The following is a 15,091-nucleotide window of genomic DNA, read 5'->3' on the forward strand; positions in this document are numbered from 1 at the left end:
TGTATTGTGTGTGGTTGCTAACATAGAATGGAGCGTCTACTATGCGGCGGAGTATTTTGGATTGGAGTGTTTGCACAGTCTATTGATGTTGGATTTTTTTAGCTCTTCCGTAAAGTTCCGAGTCCGTAAGTCCATATTGGTGGTGAGAATAGCTGTATAGAGTCGTCGTTTGTTCTGTAGAGAGAGTTTTGAGCGTTTGTCAAGTAGTCTGGCTAGAAGTTTGTATCGTTTGTTTAGTTCGGTACGTTTAAGTCTCGTATGGGGGTTCCAGGTAAGTCTCTTGTCTAGGTACATTCCAAGGTCCCGCACATGGTCGGCTGGTGGGACCATGGGTAATTTGTGTAAAGGAAAGTAAAAGCGTAAGATTAATGAATGAACTACCCCGGATGCTGCATCACAAATCAAAGAACCACCTTCGAGTATATTCGGGATAACTTCTAAACATCCTTATTACCGAAAGCCGGTCAGCAATCCCTAAAGTACTCATTCCAAATTCCGTAAGGACTTCCTTCCTCTTTTGTTAATAAGAACTAATGAACCAAAAACAAGTTATTGGATAAAATATTTATTGACGTCCCACTATCCAAAAGGCTTTTTGCACCGCCGGCTGCTTTTATAGTCAGCTGAAAGGAAACCATGGTAACTGGGCGGGAGAACTTCTCTCTCTCTCTCTCTCTCTCTCACTCAATAAGGTTTCCATACAATCACACAAGTTGCTTTTAGGGGCCACATACAATAAGCATACACAGAGAGAGTAAAGTTCAATGCTTACAAGACCTAAAAAGCCCTTCTTCACAAATACAAACACACGCACATGTGTGTGTGTGTTTATGTGCCCCCCCTCCTAACCCTTTACCCCAAAAGAGAGAGCCACTCTCTCTCTCTCTCTAACAACAACTTAGTTTACTCTACCTAATTTTGCAAAGACCTTCACTGGCGAAAAGGGAACTTAAGACAGACAAACTCACAAGCTGCTCCATGTGCCACAACGTTGACAGTCTATTTTAAACTATTTTGATGAGATGGATGACGTCTCCATCCGATCGTATTAGTTATGGGCCATGATAGAAGTCACTTTCTAATAAATCGATTATAATCAATACGAGAATGCGGTTTTGGATTGACGTGCATTAAATTATTTTTCATCGAAAAGTTTTATAATTAAATGTCACTAGTGAGTAAAGTCAATCAGGTTTTTAGAACTGATAATCGCCAATTTTGTAACTGTATATTTTAATAATTGTAAGACGGTTTTCAAAAACAGATTTTATTATTCTGTAAAGAATATAATTTTATAAATAAATTAATACAAAAAATTAATACATACATCCATAAATAATTGAAACAATTAATTACCTGTAAAGAATAAATTAAATTACTCGATTTATATGTCACCGTCGTTAAACACTATGAAAACACTCTATGTAACGTAAACACTCCAAAGTGACGCTAAACCTTCCCAGACTGTAACCTAACATTCAGGCTGTGTGGCGTTGTCGGCAGCCCCCTCTGATGGCACTATTACATAATTGAAAGGTGTTTCTAAAAAGTCTAGCGCAGTTTTTTTTTAAAAAAAAAACTCACTTCGTCCTAAAGAGTGCTCTCATTACTACAACGAAACGAAATACCGGAAGTAAACTGTAAATGGGCTCCAACTTGAAGAAAAATTAACTCGAAACTGTGATTTCTCAGAGTTTTGAAGTCCAGCTTCAGTCGGACGAACCTCAAGCCTAGAGCTACAGTAAAAATTCCTAGTTCTTGAAAGACGCTCCTTTTCACGTGAGGACATGTCAGGATGAAATTTATATCAGAGGCGTGTTTTATAAACCCAAAGTCGCACAAGACGATTCAAAATAAAAGACTTAGAGAATATGAACTTTGCAGGAAATTCGATCTAGAAAACAAACTTTTATAAATAACAAAAATGCTCTAGGCTAGTGCTCTAGTGCGAAAGAACGTTCTAAGAACACATTTCATTTCTGTTCACAACACCCGAGCGAGCATCACAATAAAATGAGAAAATTACTTTTTAACCAGTTTAAGCGGTGGAATTTAGTTTTTTAAAAAGCCCACACAGTGTGCAGATTTAAAATCAGCAAAATGACGTAGTATACATACGAGGGTCGTTTGAAAAGTGCTTGCAAAAATAAAAACTACTTAATTTTTTGGGGGCAAACCTTTTTTATTTTTCAACATAGTCTCCTTTTAGGCTTATACACTTCGTCCAACGCTGCTTTAGTTTGTTGATCCCTTCCGAATAATAGGATTTGTCCAAGTCTGAAAAATAGCCATTCGTTTCTGCAATCACCTCCTCGTTTGAATAAAATCTTTTTCCCGCCAGCCATTTCTTCATATTGGGGAACAAATAGTAGTCCGAGAGAGCCAAGTCTGGAGAATAGGGGGGATGTGAAACGAGTTGGAACCCTATTTCCATTAATTTTGCGACCACAACTGCTGAGGTGTGAGCTGGCGCGTTGTCGTGATGGAAAAGGACTTTTTTGTGGGCCAATCGTGGGCGTTTTTCTTGCAGCTCGGTTTTCAAACGGTCCAATAACGATGAATAATATGCACCTGTAATAGTTTTACCCTTTTCCAGATAGTCGATGAGGATTATTCCTTGCGAATCCCAAAAGACAGTCGCCATAATCTTTCCGGCCGAAGGAACGGTCTTCGCCTTTTTTGGCGCAGATTCCCCCTTGGTAACCCAATGTTTAGATTGTTCTTTGATCTCAGGAGTGTAGTGATGTATCCATGTTTCATCCACAATGACGAAACGACGCTTAAAGTCCTATGGATTCTTCTGGAACAGCTGCAAACCGTCCTTGCAACACTTCACACGATTTCTTTTTTGGTCAAGCGTGAGCAATCGCGGCACACATCTTGCGGATAGCTTTGTCATGTCCAAATGTTGATGCAAAATATTATGTACCCGTTCATTCGAGATGCCCACAGCACTAGCAATCTCACGCACCTTCACTCTTCTGTCATCCATCACCATATGGATTTTATCAATGATTTCTGGAGTAGTAACCTCAACAGGGCGTCCAGAACGTTCAGCGTCACTTGTGCCCATATGGCCACTCCGAAAATTTTGAAACCACTTATAAACTGTTCTAATCGAAGGTGCAGAGTCACCATAATGTTTATCAAGCTTCTCTTTAGTCTCCAGAGGCGTTTTGCCTTTCATAAAGTAGTGTTTAATCAACACACGAAATTCTTTTTCGTCCATGTTTTGAAAAACACTCGACTTCCTCGATTCAAACGAATGCCAAACACAAAGAAATAGACCGATCTGGCTGAAACTTGGTGTGTGTTCTTCCAAGAGATGCTACTAACTAAACATAACCTCGATACGCGCCAGTGGTGCCATCTCTCTGACTTTGCACGGACTTTTCAAACGACCCTCGTACTGTGACCATTCGTACTGTATTTGGCAGGACAGTACTGTTTTTTAAGACGCTGTCCTTCTTTTTTTTTTAAACATAAATGTCCTGTTTTTTATTTATTTGCACTGTTTTTCAATATTTTAAATTATACTCAATGAAATTAATGAAAATATGAATATTTTTTCGAAGATATATATATGATTTCAGAGTTGGGCACTGATTAAAAAAACAATTAAATTCTAAATTTAATTGATTAACTTTATTTTTAATTTTAATCAGAATTTAATCGGCGAATTTAATCGTAATTTTAATCATGTGACAATTATTTAATCAATTAAATGTCAGATTTAATCGTTAATCAAACTAATTTAATCATCCACTTTTATGGCTTTTCAACCAATGGTTCGAACCACGTTTTGGCGAGGCCATTTTTCTGAGCGTCTTCAATAAATACTTTTCGGTTAATTTTTGTAGACTTGGACTTATTCAAGAGTCTCTAGACCAGTGGTTCTTAACCGGAGTTCCGCGAATATGGTCCAAGTGTTCCGCGAAATTTCAATTTTAAATGTATTGAAATTTAGAAACTTAGGAAAGATACGAAAACATAAAATTGTTCCTTTTTTTTTAATTTGAATTTAATTTTAAGTTCTTGCTAAATACCGAATTTCAAATTATTTAATGTTAGTGTTCCGCGAAAAAAATATATACATATAATTGTGTTCCACGTCTATAAAAAGGTTAAGAACCACTGATATAAAGGGTTGAAAATTTATTGGGTCATGAAATTCTGTAAAATTATGACTGTTCTATATCTCCCACTGTGAACCACGTATTCGTATGTAATTTTGTTGTCTGATACACTTGGTTTTTCTCAATTAAAAACTATAGTTATTTTGTGCACAGATCTATAAATGTAGAAGACATAAAGGGTTGAAAATTTTTTGGGTCATGAAATTCTGTAAAATTATAGCCATTCTATATCTCCCACTGTGAACCACGTATTCGTATGGAATTTTGTTGTCTTATACACTTTGTTTTTCTCAATTAAAAACTACAGTTATTATGTGCACAGATCTATAAATGTAGAAGATATAAAGGGTTGAAAATTTTTTGGGTCATGAAATTCTGTAAAATTATGGCCGTTCTATATCTCCCACTGTAAACTACGTATTCGTATGGAATTTTGTTGTCTTATACACTTTGTTTTTCTCAATTAATAACTATAGTTATTTTGTGCACAGATCTATAAATGTAGAAGATATAAAGGGTTGAAAATTTTTTGGGTCATGAAATTCTGTAAAATTACGGCCGTTCTATATCTCCCACTGTGAACCACGTATTCGTATGGAATTTTGTTGTCTTATACACTTCGTTTTTCTCAATAAAAAACTACAGTTATTTTGTGCACAGATCTATAAATGTAGAAGATATAAAGGGTTGAAAATTTTTTGGGTCATGAAATTCTGTAAAATTATGGCCGTTCTATATCTCCCACTGTAAACTACGTATTCGTATGGAATTTTGTTGTCTTATACACTTGGTTTTTCTCAATTAAAAACTACAGTTATTTTGTGCACAGATCTATAAATGTAGAAGATATAAAGGGTTGAAAACTTTTTAAGTCATGAAATTCTGTAAAATTATGGCCGTACTATATCTCCCACTGTGAACCACGAATTGATATGGAATTTTATTCTCTTATACACTTTGTTTTTCTCAATTAAAAACTATAGTTATTTTGTGCACAGATCTATAAATGTAGCAGATATAAAGGGTTGAAAATGTTTTGGGTCATGAAATTCTGTAAAATTATGGCCGTTCTATATCTCCCACTGTGAACCACGAATTGATATGGAATTTTATTCTCTTATACACTTTGTTTTTCTCAATTAAAAACTATAGTTATTTTGTGCACAGATCTATAAATGTAGCAGATATAAAGGGTTGAAAATGTTTTGGGTCATGAAATTCTGTAAAATTATGACCGTTCTATATCTCCCACTGTGAACCACGTATTGATATGGAATTTTTTTCTATTATACACTTTGTTTTTCTCAATTGAAAACTATAGTTATTTTGTGCACAGATCTATAAATGTAGCAGATATAAGGGGTTGAAAAAGTTTTGGGTCATGAAATTCTGTAAAATTATGGCCGTTCTATATCTCCCACTGTGAACCACGTATTCGTATGGAATTTTGTTGTCTTATACACTTGGTTTTTCTCAATTAAAAACTACAGTTATTTTGTGCACAGATCTATAAATGTAGAAGATATAAAGGGTTGAAAACTTTTTGGGTCATGAAATTCTGTAAAATTATGGCCGTTCTATATCTCCCACTGTGAACCACGTATTCGTATGGAATTTTGTTGTCTTATACACTTGGTTTTTCTTAATTAAAAACTATAGTTATTTTCTGCACAGATCTATAAATGTAGCAGATATAAAGGGTTGAAAATTTTTTGGGTCATGAAATTCTGTAAAATTATGGCCGTTCTATATCTCCCACTGTAAACTACGTATTCGTATGGAATTTTGTTGTCTTATACACTTTGTTTTTCTCAATTCAAAACTACAGTTATTTTGTGCACAGATCTATAAATGTAGAAGATATAAAGGGTTGAAAATTTTTTGGGTCATGAAATTCTGTAAAAATGATGGCCGTTCTATATCTCCCACTGTAAACTACGTATTCGTATGGAATTTTGTTGTCTTATACACTTGGTTTTTCTTAATTAAAAACTATAGTTATTTTGTGCACAGATCTATAAATGTAGAAGATATAAAGGGTTGAAAATTTTTTGGGTCATGAAATTCTGTAAAATTATGGCCGTTCTATATCTCCCACTGTGAACCACGTATTCGTATGGAATTTTGTTGTCTTATACACTTGGTTTTTCTCAATTAAAAACTATAGTTATTTTCTGCACAGATCTATAAATGTAGCAGATATAAAGGGTTGAAAATATTTTGGGTCATGAAATTCTGTAAAATTATGGCCGTTCTATATCTCCCACTGTGAACCACGTATTCGTATGGAATTTTGTTGTCTTATACACTTTGTTTTTCTCAATTAAAAACTATAGTTATTTTGTGCACAGATCTATAAATGTAGAAGATATAAAAGGTTGAAAATGTTTTGGGTCATGAAATTCTGTAAAATTATGGCCGTTCTATATCTCCCACTGTAAACTACGTATTCGTATGGAATTTTGTTGTCTTATACACTTTGTTTTTCTCAATTAATAACTATAGTTATTTTGTGCACAGATCTATAAATGTAGAAGATATAAAGGGTTGAAAACTTTTTGGGTCATGAAATTCTGTAAAATTATGGCCGTTCTATATCTCCCACTGTGAACCACGTATTCGTATGGAATTTTGTTGTCTTATACACTTGGTTTTTCTTAATTAAAAACTATAGTTATTTTCTGCACAGATCTATAAATGTAGCAGATATAAAGGGTTGAAAATTTTTTGGGTCATGAAATTCTGTAAAATTATGGCCGTTCTATATCTCCCACTGTAAACTACGTATTCGTATGGAATTTTGTTGTCTTATACACTTTGTTTTTCTCAATTCAAAACTACAGTTATTTTGTGCACAGATCTATAAATGTAGAAGATATAAAGGGTTGAAAATTTTTTGGGTCATGAAATTCTGTAAAAATGATGGCCGTTCTATATCTCCCACTGTAAACTACGTATTCGTATGGAATTTTGTTGTCTTATACACTTGGTTTTTCTTAATTAAAAACTATAGTTATTTTGTGCACAGATCTATAAATGTAGAAGATATAAAGGGTTGAAAATTTTTTGGGTCATGAAATTCTGTAAAATTATGGCCGTTCTATATCTCCCACTGTGAACCACGTATTCGTATGGAATTTTGTTGTCTTATACACTTGGTTTTTCTCAATTAAAAACTATAGCTATTTTCTGCACAGATCTATAAATGTAGCAGATATAAAGGGTTGAAAATATTTTGGGTCATGAAATTCTGTAAAATTATGGCCGTTCTATATCTCCCACTGTGAACCACGTATTCGTATGGAATTTTGTTGTCTTATACACTTTGTTTTTCTCAATTAAAAACTATAGTTATTTTGTGCACAGATCTATAAATGTAGAAGATATAAAAGGTTGAAAATGTTTTGGGTCATGAAATTCTGTAAAATTATGGCCGTTCTATATCTCCCACTGTAAACTACGTATTCGTATGGAATTTTGTTGTCTTATACACTTTGTTTTTCTCAATTAATAACTATAGTTATTTTGTGCACAGATCTATAAATGTAGAAGATATAAAGGGTTGAAAACTTTTTGGGTCATGAAATTCTGTAAAATTATGGCCGTTCTATATCTCCCACTGTGAACCACGTATTCGTATGGAATTTTGTTGTCTTATACACTTGGTTTTTCTTAATTAAAAACTATAGTTATTTTCTGCACAGATCTATAAATGTAGCAGATATAAAGGGTTGAAAATTTTTTGGGTCATGAAATTCTGTAAAATTATGGCCGTTCTATATCTCCCACTGTAAACTACGTATTCGTATGGAATTTTGTTGTCTTATACACTTTGTTTTTCTCAATTCAAAACTACAGTTATTTTGTGCACAGATCTATAAATGTAGAAGATATAAAGGGTTGAAAATTTTTTGGGTCATGAAATTCTGTAAAAATGATGACCGTTCTATATCTCCCACTGTGAACCACGTATTGATATGGAATTTTTTTCTATTATACACTTTGTTTTTCTCAATTGAAAACTATAGTTATTTTGTGCACAGATCTATAAATGTAGCAGATATAAGGGGTTGAAAAAGTTTTGGGTCATGAAATTCTGTAAAATTATGGCCGTTCTATATCTCCCACTGTGAACCACGTATTCGTATGGAATTTTGTTGTCTTATACACTTGGTTTTTCTCAATTAAAAACTATAGTTATTTTCTGCACAGATCTATAAATGTAGCAGATATAAAGGGTTGAAAATTTTTTGGTTCATGAAATTCTGTAAAATTATGGCCGTTCTATATCTCCCACTGTGAACCACGTATTCGTATGGAATTTTTTTCTATTATACACTTTGTTTTTCTCAATTAAAAACTACAGTTATTTTGTGCACAGATCTATAAATGTAGAAGATATAAAGGGTTGAAAATTTTTTGGGTCATGAAATTCTGTAAAATTATGGCCGTTCTATAACTCCCACTGTAAACTACGTATTCGTATAGAATTTTGTTGTCTTATACACTTTGTTTTTCTCAATTCAAAACTATAGTTATTTTGTGCACAGATCTATAAATGTAGAAGATATAAAGGGTTGAAAATTTTTTGGGTCATGAAATTCTGTAAAATTATGGCCGTTCTATATCTCCCACTGTGAACCACGTATTCGTATGGAATTTTGTTGTCTTATACACTTTGTTTTTCTCAATTAAAAACTACAGTTATTTTGTGCACAGATCTATAAATGTAGAAGATATAAAGGGTTGAAAATTTTTTGGGTCATGAAATTCTGTAAAATTATGGCCGTTCTATATCTCCCACTGTAAACTACGTATTCGTATGGAATTTTATTCTCTTATACACTTTGTTTTTCTCAATTAAAAACTACAGTTATTTTGTGCACAGATCTATAAATGTAGAAGATATAAAGGGTTGAAAACTTTTTGGGTCATGAAATTCTGTAAAATTATGGCCGTTCTATATCTCCTACTGTGAACCACGTATTCGTATGGAATTTTGTTGTCTTATACACTTGGTTTTTCTTAATTAAAAACTATAGTTATTTTCTGCACAGATCTATAAATGTAGCAGATATAAAGGGTTGAAAATTTTTTGGGTCATGAAATTCTGTAAAATTATGGCCATTCTATATCTCCCACTGTGAACCACGTATTCGTATAGAATTTTGTTGTCTGATACACTTGGTTTTTCTTAATTAAAAACTATAGTTATTTTCTGCACCGATCTATAAATGTAGCAGATATAAAGGGTTGAAAATTTTTTGGGTCATGAAATTCTGTAAAATTATGGCCATTCTATATCTCCCAATGTGAACCACGTATTCGTATAGAATTTTGTTGTCTTATACACTTTGTTTTTCTCAATTAAAAACTACAGTTATTTTGTGCACAGATCTATAAATGTAGAAGATATAAAGGGTTGAAAACTTTTTGGGTCATGAAATTCTGTAAAATTATGGCCGTTCTATATCTCTCACTGTGAACCACGTATTCGTATGGAATTTTGTTGTCTTATACACTTTGTTTTTCTCAATTAAAAACTACAGTTATTTTGTGCACAGATCTATAAACGTAGAAGATATAAAGGGTTGAAAATTTTTTGGGTCATGAAATTCTCTAAAATTATGGCCGTTCTATATCTCCCACTGTAAACTACGTATTCGTATGGAATTTTGTTGTCTTATACACTTGGTTTTTCTCAATTAAAAACTACAGTTATTTTGTGCACAGATCTATAAATGTAGAAGATATAAAGGGTTGAAAACTTTTTGGGTCATGAAATTCTGTAAAATTATGGCCGTTCTATATCTCCCACTGTGAACCACGTATTCGTATGGAATTTTGTTGTCTGATACACTTGGTTTTTCTTAATTAAAAACTATAGTTATTTTCTGCACAGATCTATAAATGTAGCAGATATAAAGGGTTGAAAATTTTTTGGGTCATGAAATTCTGTAAAATTATGGCCATTCTATATCTCCCACTGTGAACCACGTATTCGTATGGAATTTTGTTGTCTTATACACTTGGTTTTTCTTAATTAAAAACTATAGTTATTTTCTGCACAGATCTATAAATGTAGCAGATATAAAGGGTTGAAAATTTTTTGGGTCATGAAATTCTGTAAAATTATGGTCATTCTATATCTCCCACTGTGAACCACGTATTCGTATAGAATTTTGTTGTCTGATACACTTGGTTTTTCTCAAATAAAAACTATAGTTATTTTCTGCACAGATCTATAAATGTAGCAGATATAAAGGGTTGAAAACTTTTTGGGTCATGAAATTCTGTAAAATTATGGCCGTTCTATATCTCCCACTGTGAACCACGAATTGATATGGAATTTTATTCTCTTATACAATTTGTTTTTCTCAATTAAAAACTATAGTTATTTTGTGCACAGATCTATAAATGTAGCAGATATAAGGGGTTGAAAAAGTTTTGGGTCATGAAATTCTGTAAAATTATGGCCGTTCTATATCTCCCACTGTGAACCACGTATTGATATGGAATTTTTTTCTATTATACACTTTGTTTTTCTCAATTGAAAACTATAGTTATTTTGTGCACAGATCTATAAATGTAGCAGATATAAGGGGTTGAAAAAGTTTTGGGTCATGAAATTCTGTAAAATTATGGCCGTTCTATATCTCCCACTGTGAACCACGTATTGATATGGAATTTTTTTCTATTATACACTTTGTTTTTCTCAATTGAAAACTATAGTTATTTTGTGCACAGATCTATAAATGTAGCAGATAAAAGGGGTTGAAAAAGTTTTGGGTCATGAAATTCTGTAAAATTATGGCCGTTCTATATCTCCCACTGTGAACCACGTATTGATATGGAATTTTTTTCTATTATACACTTTGTTTTTCTCAATTGAAAACTATAGTTATTTTGTGCACAGATCTATAAATGTAGCAGATATAAGGGGTTGAAAAAGTTTTGGGTCATGAAATTCTGTAAAATTATGGCCGTTCTATATCTCCCACTGTGAACCACGTATTGGTATGGAATTTTGTTCTCTTATACACTTTGTTTTTCTCAATTAATAACTATAGTTATTTTGTGCACAGATCTATAAATGTAGCAGATATAAAGGGTTGAAAATGTTTTGGGTCATGAAATTCTGTAAAATTATGACCGTTCTATATCTCCCACTTTGAACCACGTATTGATATGGAATTTTTTTCTCTTATACACTTTGTTTTTCTCAATTAAAAACTATAGTTATTTTGTGCACAGATCTATAAATGTAGCAGATATAAGGGGTTGAAAAAGTTTTGGGTCATGAAATTCTGTAAAATTATGGCCGTTCTATATCTCCCACTGTGAACCACGTATTGGTATGGAATTTTGTTCTCTTATACACTTTGTTTTTCTCAATTAATAACTATAGTTATTTTGTGCACAGATCTATAAATGTAGGAGATATAAAGGGTTGAAAATGTTTTGGGTCATGAAATTCTGTAAAATTATGATCGTTCTATATCTCCCACTGTGAACCACGTATTGATATGGAATTTTTTTCTATTATACACTTTGTTTTTCTCAATTGAAAACTATAGTTATTTTGTGCACAGATCTATAAATGTAGCAGATATAAGGGGTTGAAAAAGTTTTGGGTCATGAAATTCTGTAAAATTATGGCCGTTCTATATCTCCCACTGTGAACCACGTATTGGTATGGAATTTTGTTCTCTTATACACTTTGTTTTTCTCAATTATAAACTATAGTTATTTTGTGCACAGATCTATAAATGTAGAAGATATAAAGGGTTGAAAATGTTTTGGGTCATGAAATTCTGTAAAATTAAGACCGTTCTATATCTCCCACTGTGAACCACGTATTGATATGGAATTTTTTTCTCTTATACACTTTGATTTTCTCAATTAAAAACTATAGTTATTTTGTGCACAGATCTATAAATGTAGCAGATATAAGGGGTTGAAAAAGTTTTGGGTCATGAAATTCTGTAAAATTATGGCCGTTCTATATCTCCCACTGTGAACCACGTATTGGTATGGAATTTTGTTCTCTTATACACTTTGTTTTTCTCAATTATAAACTATAGTTATTTTGTGCACAGATCTATAAATGTAGAAGATATAAAGGGTTGAAAATGTTTTGGGTCATGAAATTCTGTAAAATTATGACCGTTCTATATCTCCCACTGTGAACCACGTATTGATATGGAATTTTTTTCTCTTATACACTTTGTTTTTCTCAATTAAAAACTATAGTTATTTTGTGCACAGATCTATAAATGTAGCAGATATAAGGGGTTGAAAAAGTTTTGGGTCATGAAATTCTGTAAAATTATGGCCGTTCTATATCTCCCACTGTGAACCACGTATTGATATGGAATTTTTTTCTCTTATACACTTTGTTTTTCTCAATTAATAACTAAAGTTATTTTGTGCACAGATCTATAAATGTAGAAGATATAAAGGGTTGAAAATGTTTTGGGTCATGAAATTCTGTAAAATTATGACCGTTCTATATCTCCCACTGTGAACCACGTATTGATATGGAATTTTTTTCTATTATACACTTTGTTTTTCTCAATTGAAAACTATAGTTATTTTGTGCACAGATCTATAAATGTAGCAGATATAAGGGGTTGAAAAAGTTTTGGGTCATGAAATTCTGTAAAATTATGGCCGTTCTATATCTCCCACTGTGAACCACGTATTGGTATGGAATTTTGTTCTCTTATACACTTTGTTTTTCTCAATTATAAACTATAGTTATTTTGTGCACAGATCTATAAATGTAGAAGATATAAAGGGTTGAAAATGTTTTGGGTCATGAAATTCTGTAAAATTAAGACCGTTCTATATCTCCCACTGTGAACCACGTATTGATATGGAATTTTTTTCTCTTATACACTTTGTTTTTCTCAATTAAAAACTATAGTTATTTTGTGCACAGATCTATAAATGTAGCAGATATAAGGGGTTGAAAAAGTTTTGGGTCATGAAATTCTGTAAAATTATGGCCGTTCTATATCTCCCACTGTGAACCACGTATTGGTATGGAATTTTGTTCTCTTATACACTTTGTTTTTCTCAATTATAAACTATAGTTATTTTGTGCACAGATCTATAAATGTAGAAGATATAAAGGGTTGAAAATGTTTTGGGTCATGAAATTCTGTAAAATTATGACCGTTCTATATCTCCCACTGTGAACCACGTATTGATATGGAATTTTTTTCTCTTATACACTTTGTTTTTCTCAATTAAAAACTATAGTTATTTTGTGCACAGATCTATAAATGTAGCAGATATAAGGGGTTGAAAAAGTTTTGGGTCATGAAATTCTGTAAAATTATGGCCGTTCTATATCTCCCACTGTGAACCACGTATTGATATGGAATTTTTTTCTCTTATACACTTTGTTTTTCTCAATTAATAACTAAAGTTATTTTGTGCACAGATCTATAAATGTAGAAGATATAAAGGGTTGAAAATTTTTTGGGTCATGAAATTCTGTAAAATTATGGCCGTTCTATATCTCCCACTGTAAACTACGCATTCGTATGGAATTTTGTTGTCTTATACACTTTGTTTTTCTCAATTCAAAACTATAGTTATTTTGTGCACAGATCTATAAATGTAGAAGATATAAAGGGTTGAAAATTTTTTGGGTCATGAAATTCTGTAAAATTATGGCCGTTCTATATCTCCCACTGTGAACCACGTATTCGTATGGAATTTTGTTGTCTTATACACTTTGTTTTTCTCAATTAAAAACTACAGTTATTTTGTGCACAGATCTATAAATGTAGAAGATATAAAGGGTTGAAAATTTTTTGGGTCATGAAATTCTGTAAAATTATGGCCGTTCTATATCTCACACTGTAAACTACGTATTCGTATGGAATTTTGTTGTCTTATACACTTGGTTTTTCTCAATTAAAAACTACAGTTATTTTGTGCACAGATCTATAAATGTAGAAGATATAAAGGGTTGAAAACTTTTTGGGTCATGAAATTCTGTAAAATTATGGCCGTTCTATATCTTCCACTGTGAACCACGTATTCGTATGGAATTTTGTTGTCTTATACACTTGTTTTTTCTTAATTAAAAACTATTGTTATTTTCTGCACAGATCTATAAATGTAGCAGATATAAAGGGTTGAAAATTTTTTGGGTCATGAAATTCTGTAAAATTATGGCCATTCTATATCTCCCACTGTGAACCACGTATTCGTATAGAATTTTGTTGTCTGATACACTTGGTTTTTCTCAAATAAAAACTATAGTTATTTTCTGCACAGATCTATAAATGTAGCAGATATAAAGGGTTGAAAATTTTTTGGGTCATGAAATTCTGTAAAATTATGGCCGTTCTATATCTCCCACTGTGAACCACGAATTGATATGGAATTTTATTCTCTTATACACTTTGTTTTTCTCAATTAAAAACTATAGTTATTTTGTGCACAGATCTATAAATGTAGCAGATATAAAGGGTTGAAAATGTTTTGGGTCATGAAATTCTGTAAAATTATGGCCGTTCTATATCTCCCACTGTGAACCACGAATTGATATGGAATTTTATTCTCTTATACACTTTGTTTTTCTCAATTAAAAACTATAGTTATTTTGTGCACATATCTATAAATGTAGCAGATATAAAGGGTTGAAAATGTTTTGGGTCATGAAATTCTGTAAAATTATGACCGTTCTATATCTCCCACTGTGAACCACGTATTGATATGGAATTTTTTTCTATTATACACTTTGTTTTCCTCAATTGAAAACTATAGTTATTTTGTGCACAGATCTATAAATGTAGCAGATATAAGGGGTTGAAAAAGTTTTGGGTCATGAAATTCTGTAAAATTATGGCCGTTCTATATCTCCCACTGTGAACCACGTATTGGTATGGAATTTTGTTCTCTTATACACTTTGTTTTTCTCAATTAATAACTAT

The 15,091-nt window shown here is 32.3% G+C and overlaps 1 protein-coding gene across 7 annotated transcripts in view; it reads right to left on the reverse strand.

Annotated features, from left to right (window-relative positions):
• LOC141446724 (uncharacterized) overlaps positions 1 to 15,091 on the reverse strand; it is a 317,788-nt gene that overhangs the window by 164,620 nt on the left and 138,077 nt on the right. The window lies entirely within an intron of this gene.

Source organism: Rhodnius prolixus, unplaced genomic scaffold, assembly GCF_049639745.1.
Source record: "Rhodnius prolixus isolate KJV_2025 unplaced genomic scaffold, Rpr scaffold_7, whole genome shotgun sequence".
NCBI lineage: Eukaryota > Metazoa > Arthropoda > Insecta > Hemiptera > Reduviidae > Rhodnius > Rhodnius prolixus.